Source organism: Rutidosis leptorrhynchoides, chromosome 1 (assembly GCF_046630445.1).
Source record: "Rutidosis leptorrhynchoides isolate AG116_Rl617_1_P2 chromosome 1, CSIRO_AGI_Rlap_v1, whole genome shotgun sequence".
Lineage (NCBI taxonomy): Eukaryota > Viridiplantae > Streptophyta > Magnoliopsida > Asterales > Asteraceae > Rutidosis > Rutidosis leptorrhynchoides.
This window is the reverse complement of record NC_092333.1, coordinates 451399307-451419854: the sequence shown is the minus strand read 5'-3', so window position 1 is coordinate 451419854 and position 20548 is coordinate 451399307.

The following is a 20548-nucleotide window of genomic DNA, read 5'->3' as shown; positions in this document are numbered from 1 at the left end:
AACTTAGATCCAACAAAGTAATGAAGATTCAAAGCTAGAAAGCTTGAATCTAACAAAGTAATTAAGATGATGATGATGTCGTGATCATGAAGAGAAGAAGAAGAAGAAGAAGAAAATTTAAAACTTACAATTATTAGTGTGAGAAAGACTAGAGAGAAAATTAGAGAGCAAGTGTGTGTAAAATGAGAATGGGATTAAGTTTGAAATGAAGAATGAAGTGTGATATTTATAGTGGTGGTGGTGGTAGGTTGGCCGACGGCTGGGGGGGACAAGGGGGGGACAAACTTTGCTTTTTGCATGGTGGTGGTCTAAAGGTGGTGCTTGTTGTTGGGATCCCATGCAACATGTGTGGAAATAATTAACAAAAATGCTAGCATGTTGGCTCATATAAATGAGTTTTTGTCCTACATCTTAATGGGTCATAATTCTATTAAAATTGGGCTAATTAAATGGTCCATTAGCTAGAGTAGGGTGGGCTTAAGTCCATTAAGGTAAAAAGTCCAATAAGACTAACTAGTGTGCATTAGTAAAATACTAAGCGTAATTAAGCAACCAAAAAGCGAAGTAATTGTCATTAAAAAATAATAATTAGTTTTATGTAGCCATAATATTCCAATTATGACAAAAGTTAAACGTGTACCAAGTACGTAGCTCGCTTTAAACGACAAGTGACACTAACGGTCATACAAGCATTCGGGAATCAAGTAAACTAACTAAGTACTTACTAACACGTTTTAAAATATAAACGAATGTAATCAACATGAATTAAGATCCCAGAATATAATATAGCTCAGTACGCACAAATACACATTTTCGTGAAAATATAAGGTACAAATATAAGTCGAAAAAGTCAGGTCGTTACAACTTCAGGTTGGTCGTAATGTTGTACTCTAAGGATGGAGGTGGGACTATGTCCATTGACGTCTCTAATACGGTTACAACATTAGCAACTACTTTGATGCTATAATCCTCCATCTCTTTCTTCTCATCCGGGCTCTCCATTTCAATTTCTTCATCCACCTCCTCGTCACTCTGGTCGGGAGTTTCAAGTAGAATTGGTTCAGAGAGTTCTTCTAGAACGAAATCCTCTCCAGTCATTAAAAGATCAAAATAACGTGGGAGTGAAGATTGGGTTGGTGTCGAGCGTGATATCGCTCCATCTATATATGTTTTATTTCGCGATATCTACCTCACTTTGCTCGGTTTATGACTATCTTGGAGTATATTTTGTGTGCTATTGAGCTAATTGGTAAAATAAGGGCTAAGGAGTTGATTTGGTGTAAAATTTACCAAATCTTGGGCAAAATTGGCTAAGAAAATGAAAAGTGCAGAATCAGCATAAAAAGCGCCGCTCCTCATTCAAGAGCGCCGCTCCTGTGAGCCAAAAGCGCCGCACCAACTGCAGAAGCGACGTTCTTATGCACATTTCAGCTCCATTTTCCTCCTGTGAGTAAAAGCGCCGTTCCTACAGTGAAAAGCGTCGCTCCTATTTAGCCAAAAGCGTCGCTCCTCAACAAAAGCGTTGATGTGCGTAGTGATGTATACAAAATAGTTATAATTTTTTACAAAGAAATACTATTAAATATGATACAATTTTACACAAGATATTTATTTATTTATAGAATGGAAGTACCTAAACCTTGCTACAACACTTATAGGCAGTGTACCTAATCGTACAGTAGTATTATTATTATAAAAGGGGGGTTTTTACCATTTAATGACCGGTTTGTCGATTTCAAAACTTTAGTCGCAGTTAAAACCTAATGTAAAAATATTAAAAATAAATATAACTTAATTTAAAGCGTAAAGTAAATGACAATAATTAAAGTGCGATAAATAAAAGTGCGATAATTAAAATGAAAATAAATTAAAGTGCGATATTTAAAAGTGCAATTAAATATGAAATAAAGGAATTATGCTTATTTAAACTTCCGTAATCATAATGTTCGACGTGTTGTTTTTAGTTTAGTACCATGGGTTAATTGTCCTTTGTCCTGGATTATTTGATATGTCCATACGGTTTTGTCCATAATAGTCCATCAGTCATAAATATAAAGTTCGAGAGTCTTCGTCAAATTATCCTTATACCCGAAGTCAAATATTCCAACTAATTGGGGATTCGAATTGTAACAAGGTCTTAATACTTTATTTAATGAATACATCAGGTTATCGACTACGTGTAATCCAAGGTTTTATTACTTTATTAACAATTACACCAATTACCCTTGAATATAATCCACCCCTGTTTCAACTAGTCCATTAACTATTAATCCAGTCCCGTGTCCGGTAAAATGAATAATTATTGGTATTTATAGATATCCCGCCCACCATACCCAGTCAAGCGTATGTGGTTATATATAAATACGTCAAATTATAAGTCTATATATTAAATTAATGAGGTATCATTTAGTTAATATAAAGGCCATTAATAGCCCATAGTCTAATTTCCACAAGTGTCGTTCTTTTATCCAAACCTCAATTATAGTACAAAGCCCAATTATCCCGTCTTTAATATTTAGCCGAACATCACAATTACTTTGGAATTAAATAAGCATAATAATAACTTAGCTACGAGACATTAATTTAAAAAGGTTGAACATAACTTACAATGATTAATAATAGCGTAGCGTTACACGGACAGAATTTCGACTTACACACTTACAACATTTGCTAACATACCCTTATTATTATTAAATTAAAATTATAATATATATATATATATATATATATATATATATATATATATATATATATATATATATATATATATATATATATATATATATATATTACGTAGAGATTGAGAGATAGATTTGAAAAAGTGTGTTAAAATTCGGCCAAAACACACGAACTTTATAGGACCTGAGCTGATACTGTTCACCATGCGACCGCATGGATTTTGCACTTCCAAGCCATGCGATCGCATGGCCTGCTTTTCCAAGTCACATGCTTTTGTTTTTTATTTGCCGACGGTTTTAATAAATAAATATAATATATATATAATTTTAAGAATTATTTATATATTATATTATATTTATGTGCATAGTTGACTTGTAATTTTTAGTCCGTTGCGTCGAGCGTTGAGAGTTGACTCTGGTCCCGGTTTTGGATTTTCGAACGCCTTTTCGTACAATTTAATATCTTGTATTTTGCGTTTTGCGGCTCGTACTCTTGTAACTTTTAGACGTTTCTCATCATTAATTTGAACCTCTTGGATTGTACTTTGTACTTTTGAGTGTTTTGGTCGTTTCGCCTTCAATTCGTCGAATCTGTCTTTTGTCTTCACCTTTCATTATTTAAACAAATATCACTTGTAAATAGAACAATTGCAACTAAAAGCTTTTCTTTCTTGAGGGATAATGCTATGAAATATATGTTCGTTTTTAGCCTTATCAAATATTCCCACACTTGAGCGTTGCTTGTCCTCAAGCAATATAGTCTTGAAATAAAAATACTAGAATCACTTCTTTATTCTTCACACTTTGTACATCAGTGATTTTTATACGGCGGTATGAACAATGGTAGTAACGATGTGGTTTACAGTCCCACATGACTATGAAAATTTAGATCCTTTAGGAAATTGGATCTTTATGAAAACATTTGATCTTTTGAAAATTCAATCTAGCTTTTACCCTAGATAAGTTTTCCGGAATAACCCTTCACCGGTGTTTGCAAAATCTTTTTGTGGGTTTTGTGGGTTTCAGATTTGAAAATTTTAGCTCAAAACTTGCGGTTTTGTGTCACCCACTTGCTAACCTTATATTGGGAAAGTAACACGTCCAGTATACTTGCTCCGTATATTACCTTTCGGTAAACTACCTTCCGGTTGTAAAGGAAAGCGTTGAACAAGTAACTGTTAAGGCAATGTCCCGTGACATGCTTTTAATTATCTTCTATAACGTGTCGGATGCAATTACTATCCTTTGTAGGAGCAATAGTAAAGATCACCCTATAGTTTTTCGGTCTGGAACAAGGTCCTGTCTTCGACCATGCTATGCAACCACTGTTCTTACGGTTGACACCCGATTTGGTTCAGGTGACCTAATGAATTCCAGGTAAATTCTTAAGATTTTACGTTCAATGGTAATGAACGCATTAAAAATGGGTTTTCAGAAAACAAATCGGTTTGTAATTTGATCAAAATATTTTCTCATTCAAGCTCGAGTTTAGATATCATCGAATTTCATGAGTTTGAATTCTCAATCTTTAAGGTCAATCTCAAGGATTGAGTAATATCAGTCTTAAAAGCTGATTTTTGATCTTTAAGGAGATTATCCTTTCTGGGGATCTGATTCATTAGTCTTATAAGCTAATTTGCATGGTGCTCCCCCCCATTGTACGAGACAGATCCTCTCATGGTTAGGATAAGTCTGACCACTTGGCGACCCTGTTTGATGCTGAGGTCCGTGGATTTCCTGCTTATTTTAGAGATGACTTTTATAGATTTTTCATCAACCTACAGCTGGTCTGGACGACAAATTCCTGACCTAAATCAAGAAGCGCATTTCTTTTTCGGAAGACTTTACTTCCTTTTAATGATGAAATTGATTCATCGTGTAGATCCATCTTTCTTTCAAATATATTACAATAAACTGGATAAAACTGATTAAAATTGTCCAAAACAAAAGTATCTTCAATTATTTGTACAAAAATATGTGACATATGTTCTAAATAACTTGATAAATTTTTCCCACACTTGGCTTTTATTTTCCTTTCTTTGCCTTTTTATTGTCCTCTATTCCATTTTAAATGAATTCTAACATTTTAGGCTGTTTCTCAATTTATGTCCTTTCCGAGGTAACAATAATTTAGGTGTTATCAACTAGTTTTATCGTTCATAAATTTGTATAAACATGATTTTGAGTTCATTTAATTGAAAATTTTGAAAAATTTTACTAGAATTGGGTAGTCAGTATATAAGACTAGGGCTGTTCTTTATTATCAGAGAGCACTAGATTCTAATACAACTACTGTGTTACTAGTATTTTTAATGGTAACCAAGTGTATAAGTCAAAAATTTTACAAATCCGAAAGAATTTAACCCCTTCCCACACTTAAGATCTTGCAATGCCCTCATTTGCAAGAAATCAGTACAAATTCAAATTATTGAAGGTGATTAGTGAAGAAAAAATGATTAAATTTTACCAAAGTTTCCAAACATATTGGCGTTTGTTTGCTGAATGATAAATGGTAAACATCATTTGTTCATTCCGTCTTATTGTTACATCACATTTGTTTTTTCATTTTGTCGTCAAAATTAGTAGCTTTTACTGAACTTAATGCCAGTCTTTGAAAATGCGATGTTTTACCCTGTTGTGTACATAAGATAAACTACAAACATACATAATATTTTTATTATTATCATTATTATATTTTTTTTTTAAAAATCTTTATTTATTAAAACGATTTAAATGAATAATTTTTTTAAAATTTTGTTTCGTTTTTCTTTAGGTAGTTTCGGTATGTTTACCTAGTCCGTCCCTCGACAAAATTTAAAATTTGTCATTTTTAAAGTGTTTGTTTTAAAAGCAAAGATTTTTGGGTTTTTTAAATGTTTTTGGCATACTTTAAATCAATAAGATTAAAAATAATGATAATAAAATTTCTCGTCCCTCCCTTGGGTAAAGCAATTTCGGTTCAACGACCTAGTTTTCAACTCACGACGAATTTTTAGAAATCACATTTTTAACTTAATGAAATAAAGTAAATTTTTGTTTTTAAATTCACACCAAACTTAAATTTAAAATGCATAAAATTAAAAATTCATATTATTAAAATTAAAAAATCACACCAAACTTAAATTTAAAATGCATAAAATTAAAAATTCATATCATTAATATTTTTATACATACAAACTTATATTAAAAATATTAATTTTTCAAATATTTACAAACTTAAATATATTGATTTTAAAAAGTTTACAATATTAATTTAATATTTATATATTAATTTTAAAAACAAGGTAAAAATTAAAATGAAAAATCTTTTTGGTCTTTTATCCCACTTTAATCAATCAAATATTATCAAAAATATACGCCCCTCTTTTCGGTAAAGTAATTTCGGTTCCATAACCTAGTTTTACTCCTGACGAATTTTTGAAATATTTTGGGTTGATTAATTAAAGATATTTATACCTTAAGAATAAACGTTAAATTTCGCAGTGATGTAATAAATTTTTGTATGATATCAATAATTTCGGTTACGCATACCTAATTTTATTGAATACCAATTTAATACTTTATAGCGAACGATTCAGCGTTTATTATCAAAAGGTTAAAAGCAATAAAAATAAAAATAAAAATAAAATAAAAACTGTACATACTTACCTGTGAGAAAGAATTCTCAGAGACCTGCTTTAGCCGACTCATAGGAGAGTCGTGTGATTTGGTTCTCCATAGCTACATAAGTGTAACCTCGAATCTTCAATATATTTTCTTCTAAACATATAAACGGTCCTTCTTTGCATAGAGTAACAAATTCGGTATTTGAATATGTTTGATTATTTGAACATTTACCTTCGTGTGACCATTTTCCGAATTTGTAACATCTTTCAAGGTATCGTGCTCTTCTTTTTGTTGCGGATTTTGATTTTCCTTTTCCAAAATGTATCTTATGATGATCTTTTCTGAGTTCTTTTCTTACTCCGTCCATTTTTTCTCTTATGAATGATACCAGTTCACTCGGAAGTGTGTCATTATTACGTCTAGTAATCATAGCATGTAGCATTAGACCATGGTTCAGATCAAAGGAATTCTTCATTTCGTAAAACCTAAAAAAAAAATCAGAATGGGGGGAGAAGACTAGTTCTTTAGGGTCTGCTAGGGAAAGACCATTCGGATTTCATTCTCGGAAACTACACGAAAACAGAATATCTAACTTTAACAGAAATAACGATTATCCTTAAAAGACTTGATTCTCCCCACACTTAGTTAGCTGTGGTTTCGAAATTGTGATTAACTTCGTTTTCAATTGGACTATCAACAACTTGTATATCTCTGACTTTTGCTTCAAGCCAATTGTTGATTTCCTCTTTAACTTTCACAAATTCAACTAACATTGCCTTTTCTTTAGGTGACAAATTGGATACTAATCGGTTACATAACTTAAAGTTCTCCTTAATCCTAGCATCTTGAATCCGTTTATAAAGTTTCTTCCTTGAACTGTTAAAAACGGGTTCATCTAATTTCGTATCAATAACGGGGTTCTTTGTTATCTGGTCATCATTGGTTGTTGCTTCATCTTCCCCACACTTAGGCATTTTTATTGGTTCAACAATTTTGGTTGGAGGAGATCTAAACTTTCGGTTCACAAAGGTGATCGATTTGTCACCATCCCTAAGTGTCATTCTACCTTCTCTTACATCAATGAATGCTTCGGTGGTTGCTAAAAATGGGAGACCTAAAATTAGAGGAATATCAAGGTCTTCCTCCATATTAATAGCTATGAAGTTTGCAACAAAGGTCAAACTTCCCACTTTAACAAGTAAATTGTTTGCTATTCCAACTGGGTGTTTAATGGTTTGATCAAATAATTGAACACCTATTCTGGTTGGTCTTAATTTACCCACACCTAATCTTTTATATAAGGAAAGAGGCAAAACATTTACACTTGCTCCTAAATCTGCGAGTCCATTATACATAGCACCATCATTGAGCAAGCAAGAAATGATAAATTCACCTGGGTCTCCCACTTTAGTAAGTAGAGTTGGTTTGTTAACCTTTTCCAAGTGATCTTTTCTTGGTTCTTTCACTTCTACTTGAACTTCTTGTTCACATTTTTCTTCGTTTCTTGGAATGGGAGGTTTGTATAAGAATTCTTCTTCATCACTCCAATTTGAAGCTTCCCCGTCTTCTAATTTTGGTTTTTCATACGTTGTTGATAGCATATTTATGTTTTCATTCTGAGAGTTTTCTTGGGTGGTGAAATTATGATTGACTTCATTGTCAACTTCCATCGGACCATGTATGTAATGTTTAACTCTGTGACCATTAACCTTAAATTCAATCCCATTTGAATTTATTAACTCTATTGTTCCGTATGGGAAAACTCTTTTAACTATGAATGGTCCAGACCATCTTGATTTCAATTTTCCAGGAAATAGCTTGAATCGTGAATTGAAAAGAAGAACTCTGTCTCCTTCTTTAAATTCTTTTGAACTTCTGATTCTTTTATCATGCCATTTCTTCGTTCTTTCTTTATAGATTAACAAATTTTCATATGCTTCATGTCTTAATTCTTCTAATTCATTTAATTTGCTTAACCGTAGACGTCCAGCTTCATTTAAATCAAGATTACATGTCTTCAAAGCCCAAAATGCTTTGTGCTCAATTTCTACTGGAAGATGACATGCTTTTCCATAAACGAGTCTGAAAGGTGTGGTTCCAATTGGAGTTTTGTAGGCAGTTCTAAAAGCCCAGAGTGCATCCTCCAATTTCATGGACCATTCCTTCGGATTTGATCCTACAGTTTTCTCTAGAATACGTTTTAAAGCTCGGTTGGTATTTTCAACTTGTCCACTTATTTGTGGATGATAAGCGGTTGATATTTTATAAGTTACTCCATATCTTTTGAGAACTTTCTCAAGTTGATTATTACAAAAATGAGTACCCCGATCACTTATTAAAGCTTTTGGTGTTCCGAACCTTGCAAAAAGACGTTTTAAGAAGTTGACTACAACTCGTGCATCGTTAGTCAGGAGAGCTTGTGCTTCCGCCCATTTAGATACATAATCAATGGCAACAAAAATGTAGAGATTATTATGAGATTTTGGAAATGAACCCATAAAGTCAATACCCCAAACGTCAAATACTTCACATACTTGAATGACATTTTGTGGCATTTCATCACGTTGACTTATTTTTCCGGCCCTTTGATAAGCATCACAGGATTTGCAAAGAAGGTGTGCGTCTTTGAAAATTGTAGGCTAATAGAATCCAGCATCGTAAACATTTCTTGCTGTGAGTTGAGTCCCATAATGCCCTCCTGTTGGTCCTATGTGACAATGGTTTAAGATTTGACTTGCTTCTTCCCCGAATACTTGATGTGCGTAGAGGTGTATACAAAATAGTTATAATTTTTTACAAAGAAATACTATTAAATACGATATAATTTTACACAAGATATTTATTTATTTATAGAATGGAAATACCTAAACCTTGCTACAACACTTATAGGAAGTGTACCTAATCGTACAGTAGTGTAGTTTTTAGTAAGTCCGGTTCGCCCACAGGGAACTAGCCAAGTTTAACGCTATATTTTTAAAACTATATTTGTATAAATATAAATATATATAAATATAAGTAGTATTATTATTATAAAAGGGGGGTTTTACCGTTTAATGACCGGTTTGTCGATTTCAAAACTTTAGTCGCAGTTAAAACCTAATGTAAAAATATTAAAAATAAATATAACTTAATTTAAAGCGTAAAGTAAATGACAATAATTAAAGTGCGATAAATAAAAGTGCGATAATTAAAATGACAATAAATTAAAGTGCGATAATTAAAAGTGCAATTAAATATGAAATAAATGAATTACGCTTATTTAAACTTCCATAATCATGATGTTCGACGTGTTGTTTTTAGTTTAGTACCATGGGTTAATTGTCCTTTGTCCTGGATTATTTGATATGTCCATACGGTTTTGTCCATAATAGTCCATCAGTCATAAATATAAAGTGTGAGAGTCTTCGTCAAATTATCCTTATACCCGAAGTCAAATATTCCAACTAATTGGGGATTCGAATTGTAACAAGGTCTTAATACTTTGTTTAATGAATACACCAGGTTATCAACGTGTAATCCAAGGTTTTATTACTTTGTTTACAATTACACCAATTACCCTTGAATGTAATCCACCCCTGTTTCAACTAGTCCATTAACTATTAATCCAGTTCCGTGTCCGGTAAAATGAACAATTATTGGTATTTATAGATATCCCGCCCATCGTACCCAGTCAAGCGTATGTGGTTATATATAAATATGTCAAATTATAAGTCTATATATTAAATTAACGAGGTATCATTTAGTTAATATAAAGCCCATTAATAGCCCATAGTCTAATTGATGTGCGTAGAGGTGTATACAAAATAGTTATAATTTTTTACAAAGAAATACTATTAAATACGATATAATTTTACACAAGATATTTATTTATTTATAGAATGGATATACCTAAACCTTGCTACAACACTTATAGGCAGTGTACCTAATCGTACAGTAGTGTAGTTTTTAGTAAGTCCGGTTCGTTCCACAGGAAAAATTAAACAAGCTTAACGCTATATTAGTTTTAAATTTATAAAAATAAAAATATATATATATAAGTAATATTATTATAAAAGGGGGGTTTTTACCATTTAATGACCGGTTTGTCGATTTTAAAACTTTAGTCGCAGTTAAAACCTAATGTAAAATATTAAAAATAAATACAACTTAATTTAAAACGTAAAGTAAATAACGATAATGAAATTGCGATAAATAAAAGTGCGATAATTAAAAAGTACGATAATTAAAAGTGCAATTAAATACAATGACAATAAATAAAAGTGCGATAATTAGAAGTGCAATTAAATATGAAATAAAAGAATTATGCTTATTTAAACTTCCATAATGATGATGCTTGACGTGTTGATTTTTAGTTTATTCCCATGGGTTAATTGTCCTTTGTCCTGGATTATTTAATATGTCCGTCTGGTTTTTGTCCATAACAGTCCATTGGTCATAAATTTAAAATGCGAGTGTCCTCGTCAAATCATCATTATATCCGAAGTCAAATATTTCAACTAATTGGGGATTTAAACTATAATTACACCAATTTTCCTTGTATATACTTCACCCCTGTTTTAATAAGTCCATTGACTATTAATCCATTCCCGTATCCGGTTATATGAACGATTATTAGTACTTATAAATATCCCGCCCATCGTGTCCGATCGAGTGTATATGGTTATTTATAGGTACGTCCAATTGTAAATATTTATATTAAATTAACAAACTATCATTTAATTAAACAAATATAAAACCCATTAATAGCCCATAGTCTAATTTCCACAAGTGTCGTTCTTTTGTCCAAACCCCAATTATGGTACAAAGCCCAATTACCCAATTTTAGTATTTAGCCAAACATCACAATTACTTCGGCATTAAATAAGCATAATAATAAGTTAGCTACGAGACATTAAATTAAAAATAACATTAATCATAACTTACAGTGATTAAAAATAGCGTAGCGTTACACGGACATAATTTTGACATACACCCTTACAACATTCGCTAACATACCCTTATTATTAGAATTTAAAATTAAAATTAAAATTAAAATATATATATATATATATATATATATATATATATATATATATATATATATATATATATATACGTGAGTGAATGAGAACAGAAAAAGATGTGTAAAAGATCGCTCAAAACTGCAAAATTTATAGGACCAGACCTGTCACCTACTGCCATACGATCGCATGGCTTTTTGCCTTCGATCGCATGGCCCCTTTTTCCAGCTCACATGTTGTTGTTTGCATTCTGCCGACGGATTTAATAAATAAATATAATATATAAATAATTATTAGAATTATTTAAATTTTATATTATATTCATGTGCATAGTTGACTTGTAATTTTTAGTCCGTTGCGTCGAGCGTTGAGAGTTGACTTTGGTCCGGTTCTGATTTTTCGAACGTCCTTACGTACAATTTAATATCTTGTATTTTGCGTTTCGCGTCTTGTACTCTTGTAATTTTAAGACGTTTCTTATCAATAATTGGAACCACTTTGATTGTACTTTGTACTTTTGAGCTCTTTGGTCGTTTGCGTCTTCAATTTATCGAATCTGTCTTTTGTCTTCACCTTTTATTATTTAAACGAATATCGCTTGAAAATAGAACAATTGCAACTAAAAGCTTGTCTTTCTTGAGGGATAATGCTATGAAATATATGTTCGTTTTTAGCATTATCACTAATTTCCATAAGTGTCGTTCTTTTATCCAAACCTCAATTATAGTACAAAGCCCAATTATCCCGTCTTTAATATTTAGCCCAACATCACAATTACTTCGGCATTAAATAAGCATAATAATAACTTAGCTACGAGACATTAATTTAAAAGGGTTGAACATAACTTACAATGATTAATAATAGCGTAGCGTTACACGGACAGAATTTCGACTTACACACTTACAACATTCGCTAACATACCCTTATTATTATTAAATTAAAATTAAAATTAAAATTATAAATTATATATATATATATTACGTAGAGATTGAGAGATAGATTAGAAAAAGTGTGTTAAAATTCGGCCAAAACACGCAAACTTTATAGGACCAGAGCTGATACTGTTCACCATGCGACCGCATGGATTTTGCACTTCCAGGCCATGCGATCGCATTTCCTGCTTTTCCAGCTCACATGCTTTTGTTTTTTTATTTACCGACGGTTTTAATAAATAAATATAATATATATATATATATAATTTTAAGAATTATTTATATATTATATTATATTTATGTGCATAGTTGACTTGTAATTTTTAGTCCGTTGCGTCGAGCATTGAGAGTTGACTCTGGTCCCGGTTCCAGATTTTTGAACGCCTTTTCGTACAATTTAATATCTTGTATTTTGCGTTTTGCGGCTCGTACTCTTGTAACTTTTAGACGTTTCTCATCAATAATTTGAACCTCTTGGATTCTACTTTGTACTTTTGAGCTTTTTGGTCGTTTGCGTCTTCAATTCGTCGAATCTGTCTTTTGTCTTCACCTTTTATTATTTAAACAAATATCACTTGTAAATAGAACAATTGCAACTAAAAGCTTGTCTTTCTTGAGGGATAATGCTATGAAATATATGTTCGTTTTTAGCATTATCAAGCGTCGTCTCTGTTTAGAGCTAAAAGCGGCGTTCCTGATCAAAAGCGCCGCTCCTGACCAAAAGCGGCGCTCCTGTCGCTGTTTCAGTCCAGATTTTTAGCACTATAAAAGGAACGAGATTAAGTCATTTTTCATATGCATCTTAGAGAGCAGCTTCTTAGGGTCCGAATTTCACATACAAAACCTTAATTTCATCATCCATTGGTGTTTAAGGGTAGGTTCAAGGAGGTTAGCTCAAGATCCATCATTGTTTAGCTTAGATCTTCATCTTCTTTACATTTTGGGTTGTAATCTTCACTTTACTTACATACTTTGCATTGATTACTTGTAATAGCTTGAAGATGATGATGATTTACATTTCTATGCTTATTATTAGTTTAATTTTAGCTATGATTGGCTAAATCTCTTGTGTTTGCTTATCTATGAATCTCCAAAGCTAGTGTTTGCCCCAAATCAATTGATTATTGTTGTTTGAATGAATTAAATGATCACGTGTTGTTGAGTTAGCTAAAGATCCATTGCTATGAGTTTGTTTTAGGCTTAACTTTGATTACATATGTTGTGTAGCTCTCTTAGTGATTTGAGAAGTGAATCAATGTGTGCTTCAACACCTTAGGTGATCTAGACAACTAGCTTAGGAATTGCAAGTGATTGTGTTCTAGATCTAGGTTGGTTTTCAATTAGCCTCTAGTCAACATAGTAATGCCGATTATCTTAAGTGATTTCGATAGTTGGGGGTTTTAAGTGATTTCAACCCAAGCTCAATCTCAATGACCAAATCATGCTTAACTCGATCTTAGGATACAAATCTTATGTGAATTCATGGAGTATCATTTGATTTGAGGTTTAGTAGTGATGCTAAACATTTAATAGTTCAACAACTAATGAGATAGCAAAAATAGGCAAAACAGGGCAAGCCAAGCATAGAGAGGATTAGATAAGTGAACACGTCTTACTTAATTTGTTTTTAAGTCTTAATACTTCACTACTTGTTTCTTGCTACTAGCTTAATTGTTAAATTTAGGTTTGTTTAATTGTGCAAGTTTTAGTTGTTAGTTGATATCAATCGAAGCCCCCTAATCAAACAAACCCTAGGACAATTGATAGTTTCAAATATCCAGCTTACACCACTTCCCTTGGGATGAACTTGATAAGAATACCTACATTAAAGTGCTATAATAACCGGGTTCTAAGTGCTCGTTAGTTGTGTGTACTTGATTGTAGTGTTTGAATCAAATATAAATTTAGAGGGTAAGATTTATAAGCTTAGTTTGTATCGTAGTGCGTTAAACTCTCATTTATGATTTAAACTAGCCCTTACTTAAATCTACCCAATAAATCCCTTAGTTATCCATCATGTACTATATTTATAGTGGTTCCATAGCTTCTAACCTTGACCATGCTCAAGTGGTCCTATAGTACATCAACACTGTACTCTACTGTTGCAACAGTATTTCCTCGAGTTTTATACTCTTGACCAATGTCTTGATCTGGTCCTATGGTAATTCCCCATGTACTTTATAGTATTTGTGATGGGTTCAAACCTTGACCAATGTATAAACACAAATAATTAATTACCTTATATTTGTCGACATTATAAAAGGTTTTAATCATGTTTATTGGTGGAAGGACGATAATAACGAGGTTTAATATCATAGACAGAAAGTGAATACGAAATGATAATCATCCTTAACTAACATTATTAAATTATGGCAAACAATCAAGCAATTACTCACACATCATGGCAACAAGCATTTCTAATATTAACAAATCATAAACATCGAATCGAATAAGAATATTATAATAAATTAATAAAAGAAAGGATAGATATTACCGAATAATGTCGGCAGAATAACACTTGTATTTCTTCATAATATCCGTAGCGTTACAATGCTTGATAGCTTCTACAATTAACTACATACTAATCTTCTATTGATCACTAGAGAGTGACAATATAGAGATAATTATTTTCCTAATCTCTGTACTTTTCTCTCTCTAGAAACTAGAGAGAGAAAGTAGAGAGAGAACTAATCTCCTACTGATCATTAGAGAGTGACAATAGAGAGATATTTAGAGAGAGAAGTGAAGAAGGTGTGTGTTAAAATGGTAGGATGAAGCCCCCATTTATAGGAAATGCTTGGTGGCAAAATTGTAATTAAATGGCTGAAAAACGACTGGATGGCCGTTTAGCATGCCGTTTGGCAGGCCGTTTGGCAAGCCATTTTTCAAGGCCATTTTTGGTGCCCGTATGCTGGCAAGCCGTTTGCTGGATCGTAACTTGTCTTTCACCGTTTTCGCTCTAGAATCTTCGTTTTAGCTCCGTTTCTGACGATTCTTGCGCCTACGCGTTCGTAATTAAATTGCTACAACATGAGATTAAGTAAATAAACTTTTTAAAAAATTATAAAATAAGTTATTTAAACGCGAGTTAATTGTCTTAGCCAATTTTGCTCTTTTTACTCGTTTTCATCCGTTTTTAGCGATTCTTGAAACATAACCTTTGTAATGACATAATCTACCAAATGAAGCAAATAAATGCTTATTTAGATGATAAAGTAAATTACTTTATCAGAAATGGGGATAATATCGGAGATAAAAACGTGACTTTTTAGCCGATATCAGCATGTAAAAATTTGATTTTATCCATTTTTGTAAGTTAAAGTACTTAAAATAACTTTAAAATGCCAAAATAACTCCTTAAAATGTATCTAAAAATATGTATAATTTAAGAGTTATCAAATTTTCCACACTTGAGCTTTTGCTTGTCCTTAAGCAAATAAAGATTTAAACATACTCCCTTAAGCATTTTTATCAAACATACTATTTAATGAGATGTTTTGACAATACTTTGGTTAATCTTGTGTTTTCAGCTAAAAATTATCTTCAATTTTTTTTCAAAGATAACACTTATTTATGATTTTCACCTAGTTAATGTATCAAAAGAAATATTAAATGGGTAGTTTATATCGGAATTTAGTTTATCGGGGTGGTCATGACACATGATATAAAATGGGTGTAAAAGCAAAAGCAAAATGCAAAGTCAAAAAGACGTCTAATCATTAAAGTTTAGTTATTATTATTATAAGAACTAGTCTGAATCAGACCAAGGAGTACAAGTGATCCTAATGTTTATTAAACCAGATTTATACAATAGTTGGTCATCATTGGTGTGACAACCCTTAAATTTCCGATCAAATTTAAACTTAATCTTTAAACGATTTAATGTTTTCGACATGATAAGCAAAGTCTGTAATGTTGAAATCTCAAAAACTTTGAACTGTGTTCATGTATTCATGTACCCTTTGACTATTCTCGGCGATTCACGGACAATTGTGTTTAAATAAATATGTATGTATGTATATATATATATATGTATGTGTATATATATATATATATATATATATACATATATATATATATATATATATATATATATATATATATATATATATATATATATATATATATATATATATATATATATATATATATATATATATATATATATGAGTGTATATTAAATCGAGAAATATTAAAATGAAAATAAGTTATGAAAGCTATCATATGACTTATAAACATTAACAAAGTATTGGATGTATAATACTTTACATGAACGTATTTGTTTAGCTATATTTATCGACAGAATTACAAGATAATATCAAATGATTGAATTACCAGATACATTGTGATATGATTACGGATCTCTGTAGTAAGGTCCACTTTGATTTAAGAAATCTGTTCCTTTTAACTGTATTCGGAATAAATGGTAAAGTGATTTACAAGTAAGAATAAATGCGTCAATTAACGAGAACTAGACAAAGGTTAGTGGAGATTCCTGTTTGATTTCAAATTCATGTTTTACAATATTTTCCTCGTGACTTTGTCAAGATAACTATTTTAAACTTCATTTTATTTAATGTGAAAGTAAGAATGTAGAATGTAGATAACTTAGATGTCGGATAGTGGCAAGTTAAGTAATCAACGTTTTACATTAAGATGATTTTATAATTAACCTTTGGACTTTATCTCACGTTTCATCAATAAATGGTAATTCAAAAACTTGAAACCTATTATGAGTACATATAATTTTTCTTTTCTAAAACATTCTATGATATAACGGATTCCATAATTTTAACCTTTTAAAATGATTCATATATATATATTTAGTTTTGGAAAACAAAGTTATCATATATAGTTTCAAATGTACAAAATGTTTTCAGTTTAAAAAGAACTTTATTATTAAAACACTTTATAAGATAACTTGTTTATGAATTTTAAAGAACTTAATTAAAGCTTGTATTATAAATTTGTAAATATATTTTTTTTGTTTCAAAAAGATAAGAGTATTACTAAATAATAATTTCGAAACAATTTTAAAGTATATATATTAAGACTTTGAAATATAATTATTTTTGAAAAACTATATATTATATTGTTAAATAAATATTTCAAATTTATATTTCGAAATGAAAATATATATATATTTTTTTTCAATGTAATGAAATTTAATATTAGGTTAGTTATAGAACGTTTTGAGTTAAAATAATACTATATATATATATATATATATATATATATATATATATATATATATATATATATATATATATATATATATATATATATATATATATATATATATATATATATGTGTGTGTGTGTGTGTGTGTGTGTGTGTGTGTGTGTGTGCGTGTAAATGTATATAACGAGACGTTGATTTATAAAAGCTAATGACCAAAAGACTCTAACATTCAAGTTACACTTCGAATGATTTAGTTATTGATATGCTAAGTCTATATTTTTGTTAAAGGTACACATCACGAAACGTAAAACGCTAGTTTTCTAAGCGTACGAAAATGCGTTCGAGAAACCGGACCTGGCACATAAGTCGATCGTCAACGTACGAGTCATTGGAACTAAAATTTCAAGTCAACTATCCACGAGAATAAAATATAATATTTAAATAATTATATGAATTAAATATAATATATAATTGAACGTGTGTCTTAAATGAATGATTGATCATTTTCGTTGGATACACTTTTACCATGCGATCGCATGGTCGTAGCTCTCCAAACCCATGCGATCGCATGGGTGTCGGTGGCAAGACACATTATATAATGAGGTCAAATTCTGGTTCCATTTAATCTATCTATCCCTCCCGATATCTCTCTACATATATGTATATTTATTATTATTATTATTATTATTATTATTATTATTATTATTATTATTATTATTATTATTATTATTATTATTATTATTTTCTATTATTATTAATATTATTATTATTATTATTATTATTATTATTATTATTATTATTATTATTATTATTATTATTATTAATTCTAATATTATTATTAGTAGTACTATTAGTATTATTATACATAAAATATTACGACAAGGTTATGAGCGAGTTATTTTCAAAATTGGTTTTCGAGTGGGATAGAGCTAAGAAAATTATGGGTTATAGCTATGGAGGTTATGGGTATGGTTCGGGGATATGCTCGTGAGTCAAACCTAGTGTTTATCATCTCCGTTGCATCTACGTACTTTCCTGCAATATTGAATCACAATATTGATATGTGAGCACTCATAACTTAACTTTTATATATTAATAATTTATCCCTGACTAGTGCTCGAGTATATATGATTACGCATGCTTGTATGTTTAATTTCGTCGTTAAATAGTTTATGATAGATCATGAATTTAATACATATGCTACTAGGATAAGGTATATGATATGCATGTCATTGGAAAGGTAGCGAAAAATTAATAACTTTTCATTTAGAAAGCGTATGGTTTCGATGAACGCATTAAAAGATATCGTCAACTGAATTATCACTAATTTTCGTATTATTATTGAAAATGATTATTATTAATACTATCGTCGTTATTATCATTGTTATCATTACTACTTAATAACTATTACTATTATTATTATTAGTATTATTTTCGTCATTAATATAAGTATTATCATTAAAAATTATGATTGTTATTACTATCGTTAATATTATTAAGGTTATTATTAATATTATCATTATTATTATTTTTATTATTATTATCATTATAATAACTATTAGAAGTATCATTAATATTATTATAATATAATATCATTATCATTATCATTAAAAATAATATTAGTATCATCTAATTATTAAGATTGTTATTATTATTATGAATGCAATATAAAAGAGTACTAAAAGCTATTAAACAAATCGATTAAGAAATAATGAGTATGAGTATCATGATGAAATTTAAAATATTGTAAGATATTGATTTAAGAGAAAAATATCGTTTTCATTATTTTATCATTAGTATTATGATTAAAAGGATCACTTATATTAAAACTGTCACTTTTACTAAAATTATCATTTTTAATAGAAATATCGTTGTTATTATAAAATATCATTTTTATTATCATTTTAGTATTATTATTATTATTATTTTTATAAATTATCATTTGAATAGAATTATTTTTTTTATATATATATAAAATATTATTGTTACAGTTAATATTAAAAAGTATCGTTATTGTGATAGGTTTTATCATTTTATTTTAATCATCAATATTGTTATTATTATTAGTAGTAGAATAATAATAATTATTATTATTACAAAATAATACAAACTTTTACTCATTAGTATAGTTATCAATATTATTGTTACCACACGTAATATAATTACATTAATAATACATACCACTATATTTTTATAATATTAAGTGAACTTTATAAATTTTATTACTTGAGATATATAAAAGTATATGTTTATCATATATAAATCTTAATATAAATTTTTATTATTAAATGACTTGATTTATTTACTCTAATAAAATCCGATAAATATATTTGAATATATATAACGACTATATTTAAATATATAATAAACAGGTATAGATTTTGGGAAGTCATTTTGGGTAAAGTTAAATTTTGTTGACTTTTGCATAATAATCTCGAGCATTAGGATTGTGATACACTACGGTTTGACCTAAATTGTTAGACAGATATTGACCAACATATAAATATCTATAATTAATATAGGTTCGTGAATCCGAGGCCAACCTTGCACTTGTTCAATGACGTCATATGTATTTTTACTACGAAATACTGTATTGTGAGTTTCATTTGCTCCCTTTTTAAATGCTTTTGCAATATATATTTTTGGGACAGAGAATACATGCGCTTTTATAAATGTTTAACGAAATAGACACAAGTAATCGAAACTACATTATATGGTTGGATTATCGAAATCGAATATCGCCCTTCAAGTCTGGTAACCTAAGAATTAGGGAAATGGCCCCAAATTGACGCGAATCCTAAAGATAGATCTATTGGGCCTAACAACTGAAATGTCCCGTTCTTATTGATTAAAAACGTTCCATATTAATTGATTTCGTTGCGAGGTTTTGACCTATATATGAGATGTTTTTCAAAGACTGCATTCATTTTAAAATAAACCATAACTTTTATTTCATCAATAAAGGTTTAAAAAGCTTTACGTAGATTATCAAATAATGATAATCTAAAATATCCTGTTTACACACGACCATTACATAATGGTTTACAATACAAATATGTTACAACAAAATAAGTTTCTTGAATGCAGGTTTTACACAATATCATACAAGCATGGACTCCAAATCTCGTCCTTATTTAAGTATGCAACAGC